This window comes from Arachis hypogaea, chromosome 18 (assembly GCF_003086295.3).
Source record: "Arachis hypogaea cultivar Tifrunner chromosome 18, arahy.Tifrunner.gnm2.J5K5, whole genome shotgun sequence".
Lineage (NCBI taxonomy): Eukaryota > Viridiplantae > Streptophyta > Magnoliopsida > Fabales > Fabaceae > Arachis > Arachis hypogaea.
In genome coordinates, this window is record NC_092053.1 from 119,520,435 (window position 1) to 119,530,870 (window position 10,436).

The window sequence follows — 10,436 nt, forward strand, 5'->3', positions numbered from 1 at the left end:
AGATTTTTGGAGAACTTTGTCTGATCATAACTTTTGCCTCGATTTTCAAAATTTGATGAATTTTGTTTAGAATTAAAGATCTTTGAAAACTCTTTAAATTGATATAAAGTTTGTAAAATTTAGAATTTTGTAGAGGAAGTTATGATCATTCAAAGTTGGTGTTGAAAATCTGAAAGTTGCAGAATTTCAGGATTTCTGATATGTGCGCACGCACAGCCTTGTGCGTACGCATAACCCTGCAAAAATTTCAATATGTGCGGACGCACAGACCGGTTCGCACGCACAGGCAGGGAAGTGCTCACTGGTTGCAACGCTAGCACAGCTAGTGCACGCACACATCAATGGAGAATTGCGACCTGTGCGGACGCACACACCCCTGTGCGCACGCACAAGTCGGGAAGAGGAGTCTGTTGGGGCGCTAGCACACCCTGTGTGAGCGAACAGACCTTATGAATTTTAGTATCTGTGCGTACGCACACACCCCTGTGCGCATGCACACTTTTAAAAACTTCTGGGCGTGCGCACGCACACACCCCTGTATAGCCGCACACGCCCTGTTTCTCAAATTTTACTTGTTTTTAACTATTCCACCTTCTCAACAAGGTTGTAAGCTTCGATAATACCTTTTTAAGACTTTTGGGCTTGGCTTTGAGTATTAGAACATGGGATATAACCTAAGGGTTATAGTTGATGACTATTTGGAAAACTTAGAAAACGGAGTCCTAGGTTTCTGGTGGGCTGAGGATGGTTTGATGTCATGTGAAGGGTGATTGATATATGAGATGAGAATTATGAATTGTTGATGTTCGGAAACTGAATTGTGGATTGACGGTGGTTGAGATGAGTCGGGGACTCTGAATGAGATGATGGATCCATCTTATACCGAAAAATATTTTCTGAAAACCACTGATGTATCATTTTTATATTGAGACTATGAGACACTATGCACCCGGCAGGGGCTGTGGTTGGATCCCGCCTGTCGAGGTAGCGCCGGCGGCGTAAGGGCGGTGGTTCGTCCCGCTTGCGCTTAGATGCGAGGTCGGTGGCAAGAGTATCCCACTCGCATCCCTTTGGATCATTAGAATGTGCAGGCGCCGGTACCTGGACAGTGATCCGAGCACTATATTTCGAGGGTTCCCATATGAGGATTCTGAAGGGCGACGTCTCCATGGAGATGTGTCGGGTTGGCAGTTGAACCGACAATGTGATATCACAGCCAGTAGGACAGGCATTCATCATATGCATTTTCTATCTGTTTGTATGCTTTGACTACTTGAAATGGCTTGCCTATTCGTATAACATGCCTATTTGCTATTTGAATTAATTGTCTTATATGTTTCTACTTGTGATTTACTTGTATTGTAAGTAATTGTGTTTTCTACTGGGATTGAGGCGGTTAGGAAGGCGGTGGCGATGGGATCGCATGGAGGATAGGTTGGTGAAGACTGTGGGACAGCGGTGTTTGGTTATAATAGAAATTCCCTAAAATAGAATTACCCGGTTTAGTTATGTTAAGGTTTATATTTTATGCTTATTTGTTTTAATATGCTTTAAGTTTGAACTCTTGTGATGGGTATGGAGCTTAGGATTGCCTTTGGCGTCCTGGGGTCTTATATCCTACATCACTGGGCACTGTTATCATACTGAGAACCTCCGGTTCTCATACCATATCTCTGTTGTGTTTTTCAGATGCAGGTCGCAACCCACCTCGGTGAGTTGTCTGATTGGTGACAGGAGCGGAGGATCCGGACATCCTTTTTAAGTCTTTTGGTTTATTTTATATATGTCTCTCACTTTTGTATTTTGGTTTTGCCTAGAGGCTTGTATTTGAGAGAATAAACTTGTATAAGTTATTTTTACTGTCTGGTTCTGTATATCTGTATATGGCTAGCCAGCTTAAACTCCGCGAGTCATGGCTAGTTTCCTATGATATTATATACTTATCTCTTATTATATCTTATCTGTTTCTTGTACCTTAAGATAGTAGCTTCGTTAGTACGTTTTGCGCTTTGAAATCCTGTTTTTGAGCTATATCCTTCATCGAGCTTCTAGGTTATACTATTCTTTCTATAAATATATTATGTATGAGTTTAGAACTGTCGTAATCTTTGATTAACCTTTACTTTACGACGCGAGGTAAAGCTTAGGCTAATTAAGGTGTTACAGAGGACAACACATTATCCCAGTTTGTTATTCTGATTTTCATATACAATATTACAAACATCTTTACCTCAATCCAAACTCCATATATATGCATAATTAGTGCACAGAAACTTCAAACAATTGACGACCCAAATAGGAATTTGGATAACTCATTTGACATCTAGATAAGAATACACATAAAAAAAGGTAAAAAAAAAAAGTAAAATAAGAAAAAAAATTAAAAAAAAAAAGACATATCTAAGCTATTAAATAGGAAAAAAAACTGAAAAAAAAAAAAAGATAACTTCACCATCTAAGAACATCAAAATATGGAGAAAAGAAAAGACTAATTAGTAGACAATAATTAAAATAATAAGAAAGCTATAACAACTCAAATAAAACCCATAATAAATACACATAAAAATCAATCATAAAAGAGTATAAAATATAACCCAAAAAAAGAACCAAAAAATAATAATTTTTAACAAATTATATACAATAGAGTACTACGTTCTCAACATATAATTTAAGATGTAAATTATGATTAATTATATTTTTTATTTAAAATATTTAAAATTAATTTTAATATAAATAAAAATAATTTAATATATTGAATAAATTAATAGAACAATATTAGTTATTTATTTTTTAATTAATTTCTAAAAGATAAGTAACTAATAATGATTACCTTTAAAATCACAATTTTCTTTCTAGAAACGATCGAGGGAGGAACACAGAAAAAGAAAAGAAAAATGCACACCCTAACTTCATATGCATATTTACAAAATACAATAAAAAAAAGTCATAACAACTCAAAAAACAACAATTTAATCATTACGTACTAAAAAAAACAAAAAAGACAAATACACTAAAAAAGACTTATATTACAGAGTCAAAAACATCATTAAAAATTATGGAATAGTCATCGTATAGTGATCGAATATAGTCTAATCACTCTGACATGAATCTTCTGATATTTTCTTAACAGTATAATCATTTTCAGAAAATCATACCACTTTGTCCCTTTTTTTAATGAACAAAGATTAAAAGCAAATATAAATTCTAAAAAAAAATAACCAAGTAAGACAATATACACAAAGATTGCAAGACCATACCTCTTTTAGCATATAAAGAAATATATTTTTAGATAAATAATTTTAAAATTGGACTGCATTTAAATGTATCTAAAAAATTATAAATCCTTTATAAACCTAAAAGAAGAAGAAATCTATCTTAATAATTCACAAAAATTAAAAAAAAAGGATTTGAGGTTAAAATAAAACATACATTCAGTATCATAAATTTTTGGCAATCAAAACGTACAGAATAAAAAAAATAGGGAAATAAAATCAGAAAAAAAAAATAAAAAAATAAACAAAATTAGTATTAAAAAAATAACAAAAATAAAATCATTAAAAATAGAGCAAGAAGAGCCAAAATAAAAAGTTGGAAAAGAAGATTTCCAACAATAAAAAGTAAAGAAAAGAGAAAAGAAGCCTCCAGAGTTTCAATTCAATAAAATTGCTCACATGTCATAAACGACATTTCCAAAAAGTCTTGTATACATCACCAATAACCATAGAGATGATTCCATGAAAGATAGCGTAGAACAATAACCAGGTAGAGGACGAAAGAGATTTCTACTGTGAAAAGTAGCTCTTCTGGATCGGCTTTGTTGTGGGCCATGACCTAAAACAATAAAAAAACATTAATTCATTTGTTCAATTATCTCTAATCAATACATATATAATATTGGAAATATTTCAAGTGCACTGAGAGAATCGGTGCTCCAATTATTTTAAACGTCAATCTGAATTATAAAAAATATATATAATATATATTTATTGAAATCAATCGTTAAAATAACTGGTGCACCGATACTCTCCGGTGCACTTAAAATATTTTCTATGATATTTCATCTACTATTGATTCATTAATACATATATAATATTTTATCTATTTTTTATTCATTTGTGTACGTATATTTTTTTTTTAAATATTTAAATCAACCACGGTAATAATTAAATACAGCGTCTTTCTGTAATTTTAAGTTCGTCTAATACTAAAAATGTAATATCTTTCTATAATTTTAAATAAGGTTAAGAATAATAATTAAAAATAAAATAAAAAATTATTTTAATTAAATATTTAAACAAATTAAATTATCTTTAAAAATAAAAAATAATAGTGTCATTTTAATTTGATATGAATTAGAATTATAGCAATATACAATAATAAAGTTAGACAAAATTAGACCATATCCATTATTTCATAACTAACATCATTTTAAATTAGAATAAATAATAAATCATTAATTTTATTATGCATTTTATAAATTAACGAGGTCTGCTATACATACAAGTTTTTTTGGCTTACAAGCTATACAAGTTAGTTCAAGTCCAAGAAAAAAACACGCACACCACTCTTTTAGAATCGAGCGTCCACCGCATGCGTCTTAATCACCCTTCCACAACACGTTCACTCTTCCTCTTCTTCCTCAATCAAAACGCAAATCGTCAAGATTCAAGCGACATTTGAAACAAACTACGATTCCGCAGAAACGTTCCAACTCCTCACGAAGAGTAGAAGAAATCAAGAAGAAAAGATACAAATCTCCATAAAAAAATCACCAGAAAAACGAAGAAACATTATTCAAGGTACTGTTTTGCTATTCTTCTAGTTTTTTTTTTTTTTTCTAAATTGTCTCTACCATGTGTCTCATCCTTAACCAGAAAAACATTAAAAGATTTCAAAAAGAAATATACTGTCTCCCTCTGTTTTGAGTGTATTTCTTAAATCCTTTGGGTGTATTTCTGTAATCCTTTCGGTAACCATTTGGGTGTATTTCTGTAACCGTTTGGGTGTATTATGTAATCGTTTGGGTGTATTTCTGAAGTTCCATTATCTTCAAAACGATTTCAAAACTTGATTTTAGAAACCATGAAAATCGAAAAAAAAAACGAAGCAAAGAGAGAACGCACGAAGGAGATCTAACAAATTTGGCAAGAAACTCGAAAAAAGAAACGAAATCTTTTGAAAAATGGAAGTTATATATTTGCGCGTTAATTGATTTGAATTGATTTAAAAGTCTGTTAAAGAGGCACGTAACATAAGCAGTGTGTTTAGTAGGTTTCGTTCTCTTCAGGTTTGTAAAGCTTGTAATCGCAAAACACTTGTATGTAGAGATTTTCTCTAAATTAATGAACCAATTAACTGATATAACGAATTAAAATTAATAAATTATAATTAATTGATTGATATAGATTATAATAAATTATATTAATATTTAAATATTTAATTGAATTAATTAGTTAATATAATTAAGTTATTATAATAAATTATATTTAATGAGTTAAAAAAATAAATCAAAAAATGTTCTAAAAACATGTCACATCAACTTTATCATTAAGTATAAAAATTTAATTTTTATATAATAAAATAGATAAATTAGCTCTCATTTAATATATGATCTAACATTTGATCGAGTTGTTTATTTAGTTTAAAATGTTAATATACAATATAGAACTAAAAATTTTTAAAACTACTTACAAATTTGTATTGCATAGCATATCTAGATCATAATAAGTAAGAGCTAATGAAATATTAGGCTGGGTTTGCTTTTGAGAATAGAATAGCACAACTAAGAATATGACAGGACAAGATACTCATGAATAGAGACACAAAATTTTGTGTTCTTATATTCTATTTAGTGATAAACTAGAATAAATTATGAAAATTCAATTATTCTCATTTTTTTTCATTCAAAAAATTTGAGATAAAAAATATAATAATAAAAAATATAAGTGTGAAAAATTAACAAAAATAATGAAAGAAAAAAATAAAAATAAGTTGTGTCCCTTGTTAGTGTCTTCGTGTCCTTCCTGTCAGAATGGACAGTACACAAAATACACTAATTCACTGTGTCTGGACACATTGTTTCTGTCCATATCTCTTCTGCCAAATACAATTTTGTGTCTTTGTGTCCCTGTCTTAGTGTCCTGTGTTTGTAAAACAAACACAGTCTTAGAGACGTAAGCATATATACGCCTCCTCTAATAAGTTTAAATTTTTGGAAAAAAAAAATAGTTTCACAACATCGTATCAAAACTTCTATGACCAAAACATCTAGAGTTTAATTTTTATTATTTTTTTAGAGAAAAAAAGTATAAGATAAAAAAAAAATTTATACAAAAATTCAAACAAACCCAAAAGAAATTCTAACTTGATAAAACATATTAAAAATATAATCATTTATATACTTTCTTATATCAGATTAAAATTTTAAAAAGATAAATTTCATGGTATGAATTATTAATGGTATTGTATATATTTTAATAATGAACATAAAAAATCATTATTATTATTATTATTATTATTATTATTATTATTATTATTATTATTATTATTATTATTATTATTAAATGTCATAAACAGTTGAGCATGTACAAATTTTCCGTGTACAACCACTACAACACTTTATTTCAAGCAAAAGCAAAAAAAAACTTAAATACAAATGTTATAGAAATAGTCCTACTAAGGAGCAAATTATTTATTAATTAATTTTAGTATTTTTTAATTTTATTTTTATTTTTATATTTACGCTTTTCGTCTCTCTCATTACTATCATTTTTATCACTACTATGGCCATAACCTCACCTAGGAGTGACAACACTATCCGAATTCGCGGTACCCACCCCACCCCTATCCGTTACTCGCCCTCGCACCGAGGCAGGTTCTTGGGCAGGGCGGGGCGGGGTTGAGTTTAGGTTAAACCCGCCCCTACCCGCTCCAATATATAATATATGGAACATATATAAAATAATTAGTAAAATGATTAATAATATTATATCATATATAAATTTTTACTTTAATTTATGTTATGTATGTAAATGGTGGTTATATAATTTTTTAAATTTTATTTTATTTGTTGGATTTAATAATTATAGAGGCGGGTAGGGGCGGGGCGGGTTAGGGTTTAACATTTTACTACCCGCGGGTAGGGCGGGGCGGGTTTGATGCAGGTTTTTTGTAGGGCGGGGCGGGATCGGGTAGAGCAAAAACCCGCCCCTACCCACCCCGTTGCCACTACTAGCCTCACCCCCTCGACTTTTACAGGCAGATTTGTTGTCGAAAATTATCGTGAAATTTTTTTCAGTAATAGCAAAATTAAAAATGTTCAAAAAACTACTGTTGATGTGGATTTTATACTACAAACTATTGGCAAGTACACCAGATCGTGTTAATAGAAAACTCACGGTGAGTGAGTATCGATTCTATGAAGAGTAACGGACTAAGCAAGTAGTGCTTGGCTAATTATTCTAGTTAGACAAGTGAAATTAAGAGTTTTGAATATCAAATAGCATAGAAGATAGTGAACTGAAGAATGTAAATAATAAACGTGTAAGAAAATAATATGAGAAGAGAGTTAAGGCCGGCTTTGAAGATGTTTAAATTTCCTGATTAACAATCATCGTCAACTACCTTGATTATACAAAAATTTAGTTCATGGCAAACTCTAGGTGATTAAATTTCAATTCCTTGGCAATTCAATCTCCTCTAACCTAACCAACTGTCAATTCCTTGATCAATCAATTGTGTTAAAAGATTAAATTCAAATCTTGATTTATAAGCCACACAATCCCTAAAAAACCAGAAATAATCCAATTATATGTCACATATTACATTAAATCCAAATAATTAAAGAATTGTCAGAAAAAGGATTTCAAGTTTTAATTCCAGTTATTTAACTTTTCCAATATTTAAAGGAATTCAATTTAGATTAGTGTTATTTTTCAATATACTCTAATCCGTAGGATGAAGAACAAACCTAATTCTTAAACAGAAATTAATGCATTAATCAAGAGTAGAAGAACAAATAGTATTAATCTATTAAAATAAATAAAGCTCCTAACCTTGACAATGGAGGTTTAGTGGCTCATGGTATAGAGAAAATCGTAAAATGTCAAAAAGTGTGTAAAACTGAAAGTGAAGAAGAGGAAAAGAGCCCGCAGGCCAATCTTTTTCCTTTTTATATTCCTAATCCTAATTGATACTAACTTGAATAAAAAAAAACCTAACAGTATCTTTTTCTATCTTAAAATTTGATTTAAATTCAATTGATTTCTTTTGTATTGATCTGCACACAAACGTGAGGACCACTCCCAACTACACTCCCAACGTTAAACATCGGTAATGTGGCGTTTAGCGCCACCTATCCCGAGAAGAATGGGAGGTTTGTATCTCCGGCGCTAAACACCAGTGTGTAATGTTTAGCGCCACCTTGCCAAAGAGGAATAGTGAGCTTTTTCTTCAAGAATTTTTTTATGTCTTTTGCCCCGAATGCTACCTCTAAATAACATAATACAACAACGACTCAAAGTAGCATCTAATAGGGTGTAAATCACTTAAATCTTTTAGAAAATCAATAAATCACCATATAAATCATATAGAAAAGCTATGAATGATACTCACGCATCACAACACTAAACTTAAAGTGGTTTTTGTCCTCAAGCAACTTGAGCAATAAAGAACTGAAATGGGTTCAACTAAAAGTTGAGTTTCTCTTTGAAGTTCCTGTCTATCTTATGAGTGGGGTTTAGCAACACTGTGATTATGAGTGTTTCTGTGCTTTTCACTATTTCTCGAAAATTTGAAACTGCCAATATCTTGGTAGAACTAGAACTTGGATGATGTTATGAAATCTCACTCTCATTAAGTCCTAATTGATCCTTGAATTCCTCTCTTTAAAATAGAGAGAACTTTTTTGTTGACAACTCTAAATGATCCGTTTCAAGGCGTCTCTTGATAGTGAGCGCTCGATCGGTAATCCCGGACTAGTTGGTCTATGTTACCGGGTGATAAGGCACTCCGCAAATCTAGTTACTCAAGTCTCTCCTTAACATGGTTGCACCACAAGCATATAGCTGAAACTGGATCCCAAACATCGATGCCTAGAGCCATTTTGGACTACTAAATGCCTTGTTTCAAGGTGGCTTGTGTAACAGGTTATCAATCGACAATCTCAGACCAGGTGATCCAAGTTACCGGGTGATGAAGCACCCCTCGGATCTAATCATCCAAGCCGTCCCTTGGATGATAGACACTACAGGCACATAATTGGGTCTCAGCCATTGATACTCAGAGCCTTGCAACTTAATTTTCCTTTTGATCTTTTCATAATTTTTTTATTTATTCAACGGTTGATCTTTTGTCTATTTCTGGAGGTTTCATAATGTAACACCCTAATATATAAATTCTTGTACTCGAGTCATAAGTCAACGATATTATGGTGGTACGACTCAAGGTGGAATAATAGTAAGTAAATATATATGTATTTAAATGAAAGAATTAGTAAACGAGAAGTCTGAAAAGGAATAAAATAAAATCGCGTACGAACAACACTCTCGTATATAGATAACTGACGAAATGTAAAGTGCGCTTCCGAAAAGCAACAAGAATAAGATAAGGACAAGATGTGTTTTATATATATATATATATATATATATATATATATATATATATATATATATATAACATAAGTAAATAGTCACTAGTCGCGACTTGCGAAGTTTAGGCCAGCTAGGGTACAGAATTTAAAACTAGTTTGACAACAGTATTTCCTATCTCTCTCAAGATACATCATCGCCTCTATAGGCAAGTTCCAAAATAAACATTTACGTACATCATATTGAAGGTTTTTCAAAATAAACAAGAGAGATTCTAAAAGTACAAAATAGAATCAAATGAACTTTGCCGTCTTCCAGACGAATCCAGCTCACTGCTGAGCACCAGGACCTGCATCTGAAAAATAGAGAATATATACGGAATGTGAACTCCCAATCCATGGTTTCCAGTACGGTAAAAGTGCCAAGAAAATATAATGTACTATAATATAAATTCACTAAGCATCTTAAACTCCTTGTCTCGTCATATCCATCCTAAGTTCTCAGTAATCCATAACTTGGCAACTATCATAGGGGATTCTATTCTAACCCAATTTCCTTCTTACTTTCACTACCTTCCCAACCGAATAAACTAAGAACTGAATCCTCATCAATCTCTCTTCCTCCACAATCCTCCAAAACACCAGTAGAGCCACACAGACAAACAAAATAGATAAGGCAAACACAAGAAGAATACAGATACGGCAGGTAGCAAATATAGCAGATAAGCATAATAATCACATAGGCAATCCCAATTAATGCACAATTAAACAAAGCACACACATGCATATGATGTATGTCTATCCTACTGGCCGTGAGCTCACGTGTCGGTTACTTTGTCAGAACCTGACA